Here is a 16,657-nt window from a genome sequence, read left to right as displayed (position 1 = left end):
TTCCTTAACTTAATATTTTGTTGCACAACTTTCTGGGGAATAACTGCAATCAAATGATTCCTGGAACTGTCAATGAGACTTCTGCACCTCTCGACAGGTATTTTGGCCCACTCCTCAAGAGTAAACTGCTCCAGTTGTCTCATGTTTGAAGGTTGCCTTTTCCAGACGGCATGTTTCAGCTCTTTCCAAAGATGCTCAATAGGATTTAGGTCAGAGCTCATAAAAGGCCACTTCAGAATAGTCCAATGTGTCCTCTTAGCCATTCTTGGATGTTTTTAGCTGTGTGTTTTGGGTCATTTTCCTGTTGCAAGACCCATGACCTGCAACTGAGACCAAGCTTTCTGACACTGGGCTGCACATTTCTCTCTAGAATCCCTTGATGGTCTTGAGATTTCATTGTACCCTGCACAGATTCAAGACACCCTGTGCCAGATGCAGCAAAGCAGACCCAGAACATAACAGAGCCTCCTCCATGTTTCACAGTAGGGACAATGTTCTTTTCTTGATATGCTTCAGTTGTCCATCTGTTAATATAGAGCTGATGTGCCTTGGTCAAAAAGTTCCATTTTTGTCTCATCCTTCCATAGGACATTCTCACAGAAGCTTTATGGCTTGTCAACATTTAGTTTTGAAAATTCCAGTCTGGCTTTTTTATGATTTTTTTAGACAATGGTGTCCTCTTTGGTTGTCTCTCATGAAGTCCACTTTGGCTCAAACAATGATGGATGGTGCAATCTGACACTGATGTTCCTTGACCTTGAAGTTCACCTTTAATCTCTGTATAAGTTTTTCTGGGCTCTTTTGTTACCATTCGTATTATCCATCTCTTTGATTTGTCCTCAATTGTCCTGCTGCGGCCACATCCAGGGAGGTCGGCTACAGTACCATGGATCTTAAATTTCTGAATAATATGTGCAACGTAATCACAGAAACATCAAGCTGCTTGGAGATGATCTTATTACCTTTACCTTTAACATGCTTGTCCATAATTTTCTTTCTAATCTCCTGAGACAACTCTTTCCTTAGCTTCCTCTGTTCCATGTTGAGTGTGGTACACACCATGTGTAAAAAGTAAAAAGTAAAAAGTAAAAAGTAAAAAGTAAAAAGTAAAAAGTAAAAAGTAAAAAGTAAAAAAAAAAAAAAAAAAAAAAAAAGCACAGTGAGTATCTGTAGCCCTATATATAGGTCCACTGACTGATTACAAGATTGTAGACACCTGTGATGCTAAGTAGTGGACACACCTTAATTTAACATGTCACTTTTGTCACATTATTTTCAGTGGTACTATCATTTCTGTCCAGGCCTGTTTCATGAGTTTAGTTTTTTTTTAAATTCTGAGGAAGCATGGTTGAAAAGCAATGTCTGACTTCCATTTGCTCATTTTCATAGATTTTTTATTTATTATTACTTTTGTCAGATTCAAGTTATTGACCATTGTGGGTTTTCCTTTCATTAAATGAGGGGTACCAACAATTTTGACCACGTGGGTATATCTTCATATGCGACTTCACCACACACATCCGGCCTTGTTCACACTAGTAATGAAGCTGAAATAACATGATCATATAGGTGAATACAAGGATGTACATGCATACATACACGTGCATCACATACACATACAGTATGTGCAGAAATACATAGACATGACACATATACAAACATATGGATGTACGAGGGGCTGCTGATAAGTCTTTGGCTCTGTGATCTTTTTTTGCTTCTATGGTAATGAATGATACATCCCATGAAAGCCTTATGTGTCTAATATATGTTTTAAAAATATTGTGTTTCTTGCTTATGGCAACAGTGTTGTACGCACGCAGGAAAACAAAATGGCGGAGTCTAATGCGATATTCACTGCAACTGAGAGCAGAGAAGTGATAAAATTCTTGTTTCTGCAAAGAAAGTCTGCGAAGGATATTTATGGTGATATGTCACCGACATCGGAGGATTAATGCCCTTCATATTCCACAGTTAAGAACTGGGTTGCCAAATTTAAAACGGGTCACTTCAGCACCTATGATGAGGAACATCCTGGATGACCGAGAGTGGTTGTTGTTCAGGAAATAGTCGATGCTGTGCACAACCTCATACTGGAGAATTGATAAATTTTAGCTAAAGCAATAGCAAATATCATGGGGATTTCCCGTGAACGTGTTTATGTCATTATCCATGAACATTTGAACATGAGGAAGCCATCTGCAAAGTGGGTCCCCAAATGTTTGACAACAGATCAGAGAAGCATGCAAGTGAAAACTTCCTGGTCCATTTGTCAGCATTTCCGGACTGATAAGAACTTCCTGGATCGACTTGTCACTATGGATGAGAACTGGATTTATTTGTATGACCCTGAAAACAAGGAGTAGTCAAAAAAGTGGAGGCACAGTGGTTCTCCTCGTCCAAAGAAGTTCAGGATGCAAAAATGAGCCACTAAGATGGCGTCTGTGTTCTCGGATAAAGAGGGTGTGCTCCTAGTGGACTACCTTCAAAAGTCTGTTCCGGGCAGAGTCTCTAGTGGGAATGTCACAGTGGTGGCCGTTACCCGGTTCCATGCCCTGGGCCCTTTTTGTAACGGGGATATTTACAGGGGAGAATAATATAATGTTCACTTGTGACGCCACTTGCGGTGTTGCGGCTAAGTGTAGGGAGCCGCCGCTGGAGAATGTCTCTACTGGGGCTGGTGGAATTGGCAGCTAGAATGGTAGACCCTCCGCATGTAGGGTTTTGCCCCATAGGGTGTATGGTGCTGTGGGCGTCGGAAGAAGGGAGTCCACACAGATGTTCAATGCAACTGGTTTACTCACTGCTGGTAGATGTTGTCTGGTTGCCCGAGGCAGGCTGGTTTCGCCTCCAGGTCCCCTTCTTCCCAGTGCCAGTCTGGTACTCTGGTACCTTCTTCCCCTGCACCTGTCTCTGATAAGTGGGTCCCCGTGGTATAGAACAACTGGGGGTCCCCGTTCTGTGGTTTGTCTACTTCTGTCTGCCTGACGGTAGCGTGAACCGTGTGGGGTTGTAGTCTCTGGTCCTGTCCCCGGTTCTCCCTTTGCTACTGAGTCTTCGGATTCTTTAGGGTCAGCAAGGTCCTTGATTGTCCCCTTGCTGTACAGATGTTAACAGGTCGGCTTGAAGCTCTTTCCTGTCCTAGGGTCCTGTACCCAGTCGGTGCGTAGTTCCGGGAGTGCTCCACCGGCAACCACTTCTCCTGGGTACCAGGTCACTGTTAACCAGAGTCAGGATGTCACTTTGCTTCCACCTTCACACTCCTCCAGTCACTGCAGTTCTTTCTACTGACTTTCTGTGTTCTCGTGGTCCACAGTCTGCCCCTCTTACCTGGTCAACTAGTGGACTGGATTGGCTCCACCTCTAGGCAGCCATTCATTGTTCCCACCCTAGCTGGGTACCATTGTATGGGGAATGTCAGGGAAATCTGGGATTACCTAGGTTTTTGTTGTTACTGGCACTGGGGTTCTGGGACCCTAAGGGTGTAGGCCCTGCATCCTTGTGGGGATGCAGAACCTTGTAGCACCCTGATGGTCTCAGGGGTGCTACAGTTCCACCATCAATGCAAGGTATTACATTGAACTTTTGGACCAATTGAAGGCTGCTCTGAAGGCCAAAAGGTGCAGCAAGCTGTCCAAAGGAATCTTATTCCTGCAAGACAATGCCTCCGCTCACACTGCACAAGCGACCACTGCAAAACTGCCAGAGCTGGGCTTCCAGCTGGTTGACCACCCACCTTATTCACCAGATCTAGCTCACTCCGACTATCATCTGTTTTCAAACCTGAAGAAACACCTCAAGGGTACGAAATTTTTCACCATTTTTTATGCCGTGGCTGCTACAGATGCCTGGGTTGAGGCACAACCATCCTTCTTTTTGCTAGGCTTACAGAACTTGAAATACCGATGAAAGAAGTGTGTTGACATCAGTGGAGAGTAAAAGGTGCTTTACACGCCGCGACATCGCTAGCAATTGCTAGCGATGTCGCGAGCATTAGCACACGCCCCCGTCGTTGGTGCAATATGTGGTGATCGCTACCGTAGCGAACATTATCGCTATGGCAGCATCACACGCACATACCTGTTCTGCGACGTTGCTGTGACTGCCGAACAATCCCTCCCTCAAGGGGGAGGTGCGTTTGGCGTCATAGTGACGTCACTGCGGCGTCACTAAGCGTCCGGCCAATAGAAGCGGAGGGGCGGAGATGAGCAGGACGTAACATCCCGCTCACCTCCTTCCTTCCGCATTGCCGGTGGACGCAGGTAAGGAGATGTTCGTCGCTCCTGCGGTGTCACACATAGCGATGTGTGATGCCGCACGAACGAGAAACAACATCGCTTGTCCCCAAACATCGATATTTGGTTTTAGAACGACCTCTCCAAATTCAATGATTTTTACCACTTTTGGGATCGTTGAAGGTCGCTCGTACGTGTCACAAGCTGCGATGTCGCTAACGGCGCCGGATGTGCGTCACAAACACTGTGATCCCGACGATATATTGTTAGCGATGTTGCAGCATGTAAAGCCCCCTTTAGGGGAATAAATGTAAAGTTTCATTATCCTATCTCGTTTCTTTCTGGGTAAAGCCAAAGACTTATCAGCAGCCCCTCGTATGTATGGATAGAGAGATAGACAGATAGATAAATAAAGGGATAGATAGCTAGATAGAAAGTTAAATAGATTGAATCATACATAGATAATTGATAGAGGGATAGACAGACAGACAGACAGACAGACAGACAGTTTGAACCTGATGTTTCCATGCTCCTAGCTTCACTATCACAGACAGGTCGATGATTGCAGGGCTCAGGGATATTCAGAATTCCTCCCAATTCTCCTGGATAACTTAGTAACTCTGATATGATATACTGTATATTGCCCCCTTAAGGATCTGTGATCCCCCACAGATCTTCATTAGCTATAATGATAACAGATGGCTACTGTGTATTATAGGCTGACATACAGGAGCAATACATTAGTTCATAGAGAAGCTCTGAATAATGACCTGCTTTTTAGCTGCATATAGAAAATGATAGATAGATCATACATAGATAATAGAAAGAGGGATATACAGACAGACAGACAAACAGAGAGACAGACAGAGGTGCACACATTACCCATGTACTTACCCTCTCTGCAGATGATTGCACAGCACACCATGTTCTTCTCTAGAGCTGGCACTTCCATTTTCTTTGAAGTGCAGCCTCCCCTCATCCCTGCTCCCGACTGCTGTGTCCTCCTGCAGTAATTTCAGTGTGGGGGGGGGTGTGGGGAGCACTACTCCATAGTGTAGGCAGGAGCCATATCTGTATCCAGCAGAGGCCTCCCTGCTGAAGCCCAAAGCTGCTGGACGAAGCCTTCACCTTTCTGCCTCTGACATCCAGTGGCCGGCAGCTTTTGCAGAGATGAATCCTTCTGATTGCAGGCCCCTAACATGGGAGGAAGGGGCCCATGTCAGCTCAGCATAATAATATGCTGTGAGCTGATCGGACCTCTTCTTCCCCTGTTAGGACAAGCTGCCACCGGCAAAGTAAAGCAGCACATGTTTTCAGGCCCTCGGTGGCCCCTCCCACTTGCGACCCCTGTGCCGCTGCACCGGCGGTATGTCCACCAGTGACTTATGGTATGAAGGCAAGAAGACATCTGTTCACTTTGCTGTTCTAATGATGTGGTATGAACACCAGGACCACAGTAAGGACTGCTATTTTTGTTTGGTCGACCTTAAAAGTTTCAATAAACAAAATAAAAAGGACTAACTTACCCTAACCTAAATTCAGCAATTTGTCCAGTAGTTCACAGCAGCAAACTACCAATACTGCATCTACCCTCTAATTTGGATGATATCAGGTTAGATAAAGAATAAGAAGATGATGAAGAAGCAGCACAGGAAGATTCTGGCAGTGAAGTTTCTATGGATGAGGGGCCTCAATTTCTTCCTCAGAAAAAGTTAAAGTGAACCTGTCAGCTGCAATATACAACTAGAACCACGAGCAGTTCAGGGTGCATATTTCTAATCCCTGCCTAGCAGTCCCTGTATTTAGTAGCATACATAAAGAGATCTTTAGAAAACGTATTTCTAAAGATAGTTTATTATATGCTAATGATGCCAGGGACTAGTTAAATCGCCATTACTTCCCTTGGCTAGTTGGCCCACATAGCATGTTAGCACGCTCCTGTGGGCGTGCGTACTAAGATGCTAATGAATACGCAACGACGCTGCAAATACCTTACTCTCGATGTCAGCCGACGGAGGATGGCTGTGCGCTGCGTATGATCTCGACCCGGGACTTCTGATCATGTGCACTAAACTGATGTCGGGTGTAAGCTTCCCGGCTTCAGTGAGGTACAGTGCACATGTCCAGAAGTGCTGGGGACTGCGGATCATGCACAATGCGCATCCAGCCTCTGTCGGCCGCAATTAAGAGTGAGGTATGTGCGGCGTTGCTGTGCATTCATTAGCATGTTAGTACACCCACAAGGGAGTGCTTACATGCTATGTGGCTGACTAACCAAGGGAAGTAACGCCCTTGCGACCAGTCTCTGGAATCATTAGCATATAATATAGAATTTTTAGAAATCTATATATATAATTGCCTTATTCTGTCTGTCTGTCTGTCATGCTCCAAAATTGTGTCACGGTGACATTGTGTCACCGTGACATGTCCTTACGGTGACACAAAGCTGATTGGCCGCTGGGTTCGCCATGGCCCCGCCCCCCCACACGGATTGGCCTCTCGCCCCGGCTGCGCCCCCACACGGATTGGCCAGCCGCTCGCCCAGGCTCTGCCCCCCCCCACAGATTGGCCTCTCGCCCCGGCACCCTGCAGGCATTGGCAACTCGCCCACGCCACGCCCCGCCCCCCTCACGCAATAGACGTTAGCTCTTGCCCCCCCCCCCCCCGCATTGCCCGAACTGACACGGTCACGGAGCCACGAATCCCAGGTGAGTACTGTACTCCCCCCCCCTTTCCCCCCTCACCAACGGGAGCCCACATCAGCGTACGCCGCCGCCGTATGCTGGTGTGGGCTCCCGTGCGAGCGGGGGACGTGTTGCGCTGGTAACCATGCTTGCATAGTTACCAGTAAATCAAGGTCCTGCAGCGGCGGGACTTCCACACGCACAAACATAACAGCACACACACACGCATCATCAGATCATCACTCACATCAGATCGCACTCACTCTCACAAACACCTCACACACACCTCACACACACATCGCATCCACACACTCACAGCATCCGGCGATATCGCTTGCTTCTCGGCCTCGATACTGTGCTGTGAGCTTCCAGGACCTGCCGGAGGATCACATGGCCAGAAGCATGTGATATCTCCGGATGTTGTGAGTATCAGCGCGTATGTGCGATTTCGTCAGTGTCTGTGTGTGTGAATGTATGCGATCGGGTGTGTGTGAGTGTATGCGATCGGGTGTGTGTGAGTGTATGCGATCGGGTGTGTGTGAGTGTATGCGATCGGGTGTGTGTGAGTGTATGCGATCGGGTGTCTGTGATTGTATGCGATCGGTTGTGTGTGTGAGTGTATGCGATCGGGTGTGTGTGTGAGTGTATGCGATCGGGTGTGTGTGTGAGTGTATGCGATCGGGTGTGTGTGAGTGTATGCGATCGGGTGTGTGAGTGTATGCGATCGGGTGTCTGTGAGTGTATGCGATCGGTTGTGTGTGTGAGTGTATGCGATCGGGTGTGTGTGAGTGTATGCGATCGGGTGTGTGTGAGTGTATGCGATCGGGTGTGTGTGAGTGTATGCGATCGGGTGTGTGTGAGTGTATGCGATCGGGTGTGGGTGAGTGTATGCGATCGGGTGTGTGTGTGAGTGTATGCGATCGGGTGTGGGTGAGTGTCGGCAGAGGAGCACGGCGTGCTGGAGGAGGCTGGGAGCAGAGAGGCTGATCTTGGGGAAGGCTGGGAGGGGGAGGCTGATGCTGGGGGAGACTGGGAGGGGAAGGCTAATGCTGAAGGAGGCTGGGAGGAGAGAGGCTGAACCTCGGGAAGGCTGGGAAGGGGAGGCTGATGCTGAGGGAGGCTGGAAGGAGAGAGGCTGAGGCTGGGAGGAGAGAGGCTGATGCTGGGGAAGGCTGGAAGGAGAGAGGCTGAGGCTGGGAGGAGAGAGGCTGATGCTGGGGAAGGCTGATGCTGAGGGAGGCTGGGAGGGGAAAGCTGATGCTGTGGAAGGCTGGGAGGACGGAGGCTGGGAGGAGAGAGGCTGATCCTGGGGAAGGCTGGGAGAGGGAGGCTGATGCTGGGGGAGGCTGGAAGGAGAGAGGGTGATGCTGGGAGAGGCTGGAAGGAGAGAGGCTGATGCTGGGGGAGGCTGATGCTGGGGAAGGCTGGGAGGACGGAGGCTGGGAGGAGAGAGGCTGATCCTGGGGAAGGCTGGGAGAGGGAGGCTGATGCTGGAGGAGGCTGGAAGGAGAGAGGCTGATGCTGGGGGAGGCTAGAAGGAGAGAGGCTGATGCTGGGGGAGGCTAGAAGGAGAGAGGCTGATGCTGCGGGCAGAGAGGCTGATGCTGCGGGCAGAGAGGCTGATGCTGCGGGCAGAGAGGCTGATGCTGCGGGCAGAGAGGCTGATGCTGGTGCAGCATGGGGAATGGAGCACGATGGGGGGTGCGCAGCATGGGGGATGGAGCACGATGGGGAGTGCGCAGCATGGGGGATGGAGCACGTTTGGGAGTGCGCAGCATGGCGGATGGACCACGTTTGGGAGTGCGCAGCATGGAGGATGGAGCACGTTTGGCAGTGCGCAGCATGGCGGATGGACCACGTTTGGGAGTGAGCAGCATGGCGGACGGAGCACGTTTGGGAGTGCGCAGCATGGCGGATGGAGCACGTTTGGGAGTGCGCAGCATGGCGGATGGAGCACGTTTGGGAGTGCGCAGCATGGCGGATGAACCACGTTTGGGAGTGCGCAGCATGGCGGATGGACCACGTTTGGGAGTGCGCAGCATGGAGGATGGAGCACGTTTGGCAGTGCGCAGCATGGCGGATGGACCACGTTTGGGAGTGAGCAGCATGGCGGACGGAGCACGTTTGGGAGTGCGCAGCATGGCGGATGGAGCACGTTTGGGAGTGCGCAGCATGGCGGATGGAGCACGTTTGGGAGTGCGCAGCATGGCGGATGAACCACGTTTGGGAGTGCGCAGCATGGCGGATGGACCACGTTTGGGAGTGCACAGCATGGCGGATAGACCACGTTTGGGAGTGCGCAGCATGACGGATGGAGCACGTTTGGGAGTGCGCAGCATGGCGGATGGAGCACGTTTGGGAATGCGCAGCATGCCGGATGGTGCACGATGGGGAGTGCGCAGTATGGCGGATGGAGCACGTTTAGGAGTGCGCAGTATGGCGGATGGAGCACGTTTGGGAGTGCGCAGCATGGCGGATGGAGCACGTTTGGGAGTGTGCAGCTTAACGGATGGACCACGTTTGGGAGTGCGCAGCATGGCGGATGGAGCACGTTTGGGAGTGCGCAGCATGGCGGAAGGAGCACGTTTGGGAGTGCGCAGCATGGCGGAAGGAGCACGTTTGGGAGTGCGCAGCATGGCGGTTGGAGCATGATGGGGGGTGCGCAGCATGGCGGATGGAGCACGTTTGGGAGTGCGCAGCATGGCGGATGGAGCACGTTTGGGAGTGTGCAGCATGGCGGATAGAGCACGATGGGGAGTGCGCAGCATGGCGGATGGAGCACGTTTGGGAGTGCGCAGCATGGGGGATGCAGCAAGATGGGGAGTGCGCAGTATGGCGGATGGAGCACGTTTGGGAGTGCGCAGCATGGCGGATGGACCACGTTTGGGAGTGCGCAGCATGGCGGATGCAGCACGTTTGGGAATGCGCAGCATGGGGGATGCAGCACGATGGGGAGTGCGCTGCATGGGGGATGGAGCACGATGGGGGGTGCGCAGCATGGGGGATGGAGCACGTTTGGGAGTGCGCAGCATGGCGGATAGAGCACGATGGGGAGTGCGCAGCATGGCGGATGGAGCACGTTTGGGAGTGCGCAGCATGGGGGATGCAGCACGATGGGGAGTGCGCAGTATGGCGGATGGAGCACGTTTGGGAGTGCGCAGCATGGCGGATGGAGCACGTTTGGGAGTGCGCAGCATGGGGGATGCAGCACGATGGGGAGTGCGCTGCATGGGGGATGGAGCACGATGGGGGGTGCGCAGCATGGGGGATGGAGCACGATGGAAGGTGCACACCTCCCCCCAACACACACACACACACGCGCACTGCACAACACACACACACTGGGAACCACAAACAACGCCCTACACAGACACCCACACACAGACAACGCTGCACACACAGAACACCCAACACACAAACACCGCAGCACACACAAATATACGCACATACCGCACAACACACACATTGCTCAAAACATACCTCCCCCCAAAACACACCACACACACACAAACCGCACAACACACACACACACACACACAACGCTACAGACACACAGCGCTCCACAAACAACGCAACACACGCAACACACATACAACACCGCTCTCACCCCCCGCCACACCCAGAACATGTACAGCGCCCTACACAAACACTTGGTAACTACACACAACAACATCTATATATATATATATATATATAACAAAAATCATACATGAACTACACAATACGTAAATTCTAGAATACCCGATGCGTAGAATCGGGCCACCTTCTAGTACGTTTATAAAGATACTAGATACAGGGACTGCTAGACAGGAATAGCAATATGCACCCAGAATTGCTTGTGGTTCTGGGTGCATATTGCTCCTGAAAGGTTCACTTTAAACGATCTCATTGGAGATTTGGGCCTTTCCAAAGATGCTGCTGAATTGTTGGGATCAAGACTCAAGAATAAACACCGCCTGTTATGCGGAATATCATTTTCATGCTACAGGCATTGAGGGAGTGAATTCACATAGTTTTATTCTAAAGAGAATCTGGTCTATTGTAGTGATGTCTCTGGGCTCATGAGGCAATTTCAATCTGAATCATCCCAATGGCACTTAATCTGATTCTTGAAAAAATCAAGTATGATGATCATCGCTGGATGATTTATGAAGACTTCAAAATACTATGTTATTGGGCCAACAGTCAGGATATACAAAGTATCCCGACTTTATGTGCTTCTGCAATAGTTGAGCCAGAGATTGTCATTGGAAAAAAATTGACTGTCCACTTTGAGACGCCCTACCTCCTGGTGAAGAGAACGTCATCAATAAAAGTCTGGTTCCTCGCCGAAGAGTTCTCTTACCACTTCTTCACATTAAATTGGATCTTATGAAACAATTTGTTAAATCTCTACCGAAGGATGGGAAAAGCTTAAAAACACCCAAACCTCCCTGAAGCCAAGCTGAAAGAAACCGTTTCTGTAGGATCTAACATACGTAAACTTTGTTCTGATTCCTTGTTTCCAACATCCAAGAATGAAACTGAAAAAGAACTGTGAGATTCAAGAAGTGGTGCATAAGTTTTTGGGAAATTACAAAGATCCTGGTTACAAAAATATTGTAGAATGCATGCTAACTGCATGTAAAGCTCAAGGCAGCAACATGAGCTAAACGGTCATTTTTTACAATCACACGTGGTCTACTTTCCTGAAAACCTAGGAGCTTACGGTGAGGAGCAAGGTGAAAAATTCCACCAAGATGTTAAGGAAATGGAGAGATGTTACCAGGGAAGATGGGGCATGAACATGATGGGTGACTACTGCTGGACGCTGAAGCAGGAAACTGGAAATACCGGAAAACGAAATCTCACCAGGAGAACATTGAAGAAGAGAAGAAAAAACGGATTCACAGGTCAACAGCGCGAATACTGGACATTGATCAATTGTGTTTCATGGATGACAAATTTAATTGTGTTTTACTTGATAATAGAATGACGATTTTTTTGACCCATCAGTGTTAATTCAATATAATCTCTGATTTTCAGATTCAGCATACCAAAATACATTAAATTCACTGAAAACCTCCCATGCAGAATTTTACAGATATTTTTTTGCAGACCTGTGTAGTTGATATTTCGTGTAAGTATTTCATGCATAAAAAAAATCCCTTAGCAGAAAAAAGTAGACTGTTATTTCTTACCTGGGATCGCCTCAGATCCTGAGATTGTGGCTCTTATATGCCCTGGTCAAGTCGTTTCTATGGGACTTTAAACTCCTGTACACTGGTATCTCTGGCAGTCCCAAGGACCATGGTGGCACTCATGCATTCAGAATCATAGAGTGTATAAAGGTTATAAGTAATATATACCTCTAGCTCAATATACTAATAGGAACTAACAAAGATACCCTGGAAATGTATGCTTAGCCTGGAAAACCCCTTACAGCTGTGTGCACAGTGCGGTTTTTATGTGTTTTTAGTGCAGTTGTCACATAATTGCAAGCACATCCTTATGCCAGCAAAGTCAATGAAAATCCTGCAGAGTAGTGCACATGTTGAGGTTTTTTTTCCTATGCAGATTTGGTGTAGAAAATAGTCTGCAGCTTGGCAATTCTTTCAACATTTTTGGCTGCATTTTTTCACCATATTGAAGGCATTAAAAAACGCATGAAAAAAACCCCCACTCATTTTTGCTCTGCATTCTTACTACCAAGCGATGCAGAAATTTCAATGTGTGCGCATAGCCTTAAAGGGAATCTGTCACTAGGTTTTTGCTTCCACATCTGAAAGTAGCAGAATATAGGACAAGAGATCCTGATCCATAGAGGTGTCACTTACTGAATTGCCTGCTGATGTTTTGATAAAATCACTGTCTTAACTGCTGCAGATCTACCAGTTCTCTAAATGCTGAGCTCTGTAAAACCCCGCCCACGCCACCAAATTGACAGCTTTCTGTGTACACTGTACATAGGCAGAAAGCTGACAATCAGTGGTGGGGGTAGGATTACACAGAGATCATTAATATGGAGGTTTACGTGGCAGCAGATTATTCCTCCAGTGATAATCTGCTGCTGATATCAGTGATTTTATCAAAACTACACCAAGAAGCCCAGTAAGTGACACATGGCTGGAATCAGGATCTCTGTCTCTACATATTGATGTTCCCAGATTAGATGGCAAAAACCTGGTGATAGATTCCCTTTATCAAACTCCAACAATGAAAGCAGCACCATCTATCTGCTGAACACAGTCCCTTCCCCACATATGCCTGAAGCTGTTGTACATTCTAATACCTATTTGAACATATAAAAAAAGAAAAGAAAAAAAAAAAAAAGATAAAATGTAGATGACAAGAAACAACTGCTTGAAAGGGTATTCCAGTTCCAGCCATGCAGGCGCCGGCCACATAAGGTGGAACCACAAAAGTAGCTGAGTCCAACTGAGTATGTGGAAATCAATGGGAGTTATGAGAGCAGCCCAGCTCACTGTGCTATGCTCTTTCTGTAATTTGCATACCTGTATTGTGATTGATTAATTAATATATATATATATATATATATATATATATATATATATATACACACACACACACACACACACACACACACACAGAGTATTTCAATATGGACTGTTAAATGCCTCTTATATGATACGGACATAGATGTATGAAATCAGATTTTACCTACAGATATCGTGGCCCAGAGTCCCTGCAGTGGCTTGATTGCAGCAGATTGTATTAATTCCATTCTTTCTTATATATTTTAAGTTTATTAATGTTTAACTCCAAGAGCTGAAGCACCTTTGAGATACGTCTTAAAGACTGTAGCTGAGTATGAGTAGCAAAATATTTCTGTCTTCTCAGGCAGAAATTTTAGGCTTGTTCAGCACTTTCTAGATAAACTGGAGTTCAGCAAGGATGTCCGTTTTTACTAGGCCAGCACAAATCTATAACCAGAACCTCAACATATCCTTACCACGTCTACAAATTCAATCAATAAAATGTTAGCAAATGCAGCATTGTCTTGTCTTTCACTGGTATACACAGGAGATCAAAATTAGAGAACACACAATTTCCAAAATGTTAAGGTCATTGTGTAGTCCTATGTGATTATATCCGGACATGAGTAAACTAGCAGTATTTTAAGCTTATTTAAAAAACTGAATTTATTCTAACGCATATTTAAAATGTAAAAGAGATAAATAAAAAAGAACACTAAGCAATATTAGAGAACACTTTCAGATACCTGCAAGTTATTGGTGTTAATCTGGAACCTGGTATTCATTTCCTTAATTATCTGATAAACCCTATGTAAGGCCTGATTTAGACATCAGTGATTCTGGTAAGTATGTGCTAGTTTTTATACGTACCAGAATCACGGACATACGCAGACCCATTATAATCAATGGGTCTGCGCACACATCAGTGATTTTTCACTGACAGTGAGTGTATCCGTGCGTCTGTGTGCTCCACACGGAGACATGTCCATTTTTTTTCTGGCATCACTGATGTTTCACGGACCATACTGTGATGTGATCCGTGAAACACGTACCAGAAAAACACGTACATTGAAAATAAAAATCATTTTTAACTCACCTTCTCCAGCGCTGCTTGTCTCCAGCCTCAGCTTGCTGCTGCTTCAGAGCCTGCTAAGAAATAATGAAATAGTTGTAATCTGTCTCTACACCTCTAGAAATACAGGTACATGAAAATACATCTGTACATATCAGTGTACTACTATGTACCTGACTAATCTGCTTCTGGATTCACTGCTTACAACACAACTCAAGTATACCAAATTCTCCTATGGTCCTCAATGTAGGCGGTGGCTCATTGCTAGAGATGCTGCCTACGAACATTGAAGATTGGAGTTTGATTCTTGGGGATATCAGAGGAGAAATGTTTATGTGCCGAGAGATGCCGGCACCATACTCTTAAGGGGGCTTTACACGCAACAACATCGCTAACGAGATGTCGTTGGGGTCACGAAATTCGTGACGCACATCCGGCCTCGTTAGCGACGTCATTGCGTGTAACATGTACGAGCGATGAAAAATACTCACCAAATCCTTGATTTTGATACGTCGTTCATTTCCCAAATGTCGTTGCTGGTTCAGGACGCAGGTTGTTGGTCGTTCCTGAGGCAGCACACATCGCTATGTGTGACACCCCAGGAACAACGAACAACACCGTACCTGAGTCCTCCGGCAACGAAGTGGGCGTGACTTTCATGCGGCTGCTCTCCGCCCCTCCGCTTCTATTGGACGCCTGCCATGTGACGTCGCTGTGACGCCGCACGAACCGCCCCCTTAGAAAAGAGGCTGTTCGCCGGCCACAGCGACGTCGCTAGGAAGGTAAGTACGTGTGACGGGTACTAGCGATATTGTGTGCCACGGGCAGTGATTTGCCCGTGACGCACAAATGACGGAGGCGGGTGCGATGTCGCTTCATGTATAGTGGCCTTTAGGAGGAGCTACGGAGTCGGCAAGGACAGTGCGAGGAAGGCGTGACAAAGCCCTGATGTGCCAGGACAATCCTGCTGAAGACAGGACAGTTGGGAGCTATGGATATGTGAAAAAATGGATACCACATGTACTGGAAACCTGGATGTGTAATGGAGGCCTAAAGCTATGTGCCCACGTGTGTGCGCTCTGCACAGCAGTGTAACGTCACTGCATGTGCGCTTTAGAGCGCAGCTGAAAAGCTCCGTTATGAAGCTTCGGTGGCTGCCGATTTCATGCGCTCTGGATTCTGCCTCTGCCATAGAAAGAGCGGGGGCTGCATGCAAAGCGCACAAAAGAAGTGACATGTCACTTCTTAGAACGCAGTGATTTGGCAGCAGCCGAATTGCTGCGTTCTAATATGCCACGTGGGCATGGATTAGGCACAATCTTCATAGATTGTGCTGGGGACGCAGGATGCATGCAGTTACGCTGCGGTGCAGATCGAGCGTAACTGCATGAAAATATGCCACGTGGGCACATAGCCATAAGCTGACTTTATATACCTTCAGAAAAAAAAAACTACTAGTGCATTAGTAAGTCACTAAAATATTGTAGACATTGCATGTGTGTGATATTTTACTCACAGAAGTAAAAGCATTTTTACCCAAGGGCGTAATCAATAGAGAGCGAGTGGGAGAGAAATGTGGGGCTTTTGGCCCAAGCTCAGTTAATTCCTCATACTGGGGTGCTATTGTGCTCCTTCTGCCACGGGGTGAGATTTGCAGTCTGCCGCATGTGGCAGTCTCCCAAGTGGGGGCATTTTGGCCCCCCCAAGGAGTGGGATTGAGCAGTTCTCAGAATCTGTTGATAAACTGACAACCAGCTATGTGAACCAGCAGAATGCTGACCTTCTTATGTTGAATATACTCACGTCTTTAAATGAGAATACAATTAAAGTTCTGAGCACCAGAGATTCCGTGGTCCGGGCAATGTCCAACAATGTGAGGTCACCTTATAATGCTGCTGCACTTTAGAGGAGGATACGATAACTGGATGGTAAGCGCTCCTATGAGCCGAAGATGCAGGAGTTTTAATGAGGGGTAAATAGTGTGGGGGGACTGTAAGGTGGAGGAAGTGTAAGAAAAGGGCACAGAATAGAGACTGGGCAGTGTGGGGGAGACACAGTGTAAAGCAGGGGTCTCAAACTCAGCTGGGTATATGGGCCACATATAGAAAAAATAATAATTTGTTGGGCCGCATTCTTTGCAGGGCCAAGTGACGTTTTTAGTGGTACCATTTATTTCTCTTTACAATTTTGGAT

At 47.6% G+C, this 16,657-nt stretch overlaps 1 protein-coding gene across 2 annotated transcripts in view; it reads right to left on the bottom strand.

Moving 5' to 3' along the window:
- Positions 1–13,682, bottom strand: part of RGN (regucalcin) — a 46,619-nt gene extending 32,937 nt beyond the window's left edge. The window contains exon 1 of one of the 2 annotated variants that reach the window (XM_075334318.1): positions 13,581–13,682. The gene's annotated coding sequence lies outside the window, so the exon portion shown is untranslated. Of the gene's footprint in view, positions 1–13,576 lie in introns of both variants that reach the window. The other variant, XM_075334319.1, reaches the window with a different exon arrangement.
- Positions 13,683–16,657: the final 2,975 nt, after the last annotated feature.

This window comes from Anomaloglossus baeobatrachus, chromosome 2, assembly GCF_048569485.1.
Source record: "Anomaloglossus baeobatrachus isolate aAnoBae1 chromosome 2, aAnoBae1.hap1, whole genome shotgun sequence".
Classification (NCBI taxonomy): Eukaryota; Metazoa; Chordata; class Amphibia; order Anura; family Aromobatidae; genus Anomaloglossus; species Anomaloglossus baeobatrachus.
The sequence above is the reverse complement of the archived record's forward strand: the minus strand, read 5'-3'. Positions and strand labels throughout refer to the sequence as shown.